Below are 1,583 nucleotides of genomic sequence, written 5' to 3' on the forward strand. Positions count from 1 at the left end.
CGTTTCACCTGAAATGTCCCTGAAGGCTCATATATTTAAAATCTTGGTGGACAGGTGATGGGCATTGGGGGAAGTGATTGGTTAATGAGGGCATGTATTAATGCATTAATACATGAATGGATCCATAATTTGATGGTTTTATTGGGAGATGATAGAAACTAGGACGTTGGACCTAGTTGTAGGAAGCAGGCTATTAGAGGTGTGTGCCACCATGCCCAGCTAGGGGCATGTTCTTGCCAGGTATGTTTTATCCCCCGGTTCCCTTTTCTCTGTATTTCCTGTACCCCATGAAGAGGTCTACTTTGCTCTACCACATACCACTCTCCATGATGTTCTGCTTCACCATGCATGGGTCCCGCAGCCACAGAGCCAAGTGGCCATGCACTGAGCATGCTCCAAGAAAGCTTTTTTATCGGGTATTTTGTCACAGAAACGTAAAGTGGCTCATGCACAGCTCTTTGGACATATAACTACTGGATCAGATGAAAATTCTATTTTTGTTTGTTTTAGGAACTGCCATATCGTTTGCTTGGTTGGTTGGTTGCATGGTGTAGCTACAGTTCTTTCTGGGAGGCACAAAAACATCTGGCTCTCTCCTCCTTTGGTCTCTAAAACAGGTACAATTCTGCCAGACTACAGTCTGAAAAACCAGTGAGTTTATTGGGCTTACTTATATAGCAGTGGGTGAAAATTTATTTTCAGGAGTGTGGGTGCTCCCCTCCTAAGGCCGCACTGGCAAGTCTCCATCCAGGCATGAATAGTGACTACTCACTAATGGGGCTTTCCGAGGGCTCCCTCAGTTTCTATGCCCTTATCCCCTCCCCCTCCTGCAACTAGGACTGACTGGTTGGTTGGGAGATGTGGCTGACTCTCCCTGCCCCTCCTTTCTTTCCAGAGTGTAGTGTTCACAAGTTTGGCCTAGGCAACCGAGCTTGGGAAGAAGGCCTCTGTCCATAGTCTGTTTTCAGAGGACAGAAGGCCTCTGTCCATAGTCTGTTTTCAGAGGACAGTCCTAGGCAATGCATAGGTTTTGTTATTGTTTGAGACAGGTTTGTGTATTCCAAGCTGGCCTCAAACTCCCTATGTAGCCAAAGATGACCTCGAACTTCTGATCTCCTGTCTATTTCTAGAGTGCTGGGATTACAGGCATGTGGCACTTCTGCTGGGTGAATTCATTGCTGGGGATCAAACACCACGGGGCTTTCTGCATGTTTGGCAAGCGCTCTACCAACTGAACTTCATGTGCAGATGATTTTGGCTTGTTTTTAAAAGCTGAGGATTGAACCCACAGTTTTACATGTGCTGAACACATATTCCACCGCCAAGCTATAACCCCAGCTTATTTTTTTTCTGTGTGTGTTTATGAATGTATTGCCTGCATGTAAGTGCACACCTGTCATGCTTGCAGAGGTCAGAAGAGGGTGTCAGCTCCCCTGAAACTGGAGTTATGGATGGTTGTTAGCTGCCATGTGGGTGCTGAACCTGGGTCCTCTGCAAGAGCAGCCAGTACTCTTAGCTGTTGAGCCGTCTCTCAGACCCTGAAAGAAGATTTAAAAAAAATATATATTTTTTTTAATTTTTAT

This window comes from Nannospalax galili, unplaced genomic scaffold, assembly GCF_000622305.1.
Source record: "Nannospalax galili isolate Female #2095 unplaced genomic scaffold, S.galili_v1.0 scaffold3156, whole genome shotgun sequence".
NCBI lineage: Eukaryota > Metazoa > Chordata > Mammalia > Rodentia > Spalacidae > Nannospalax > Nannospalax galili.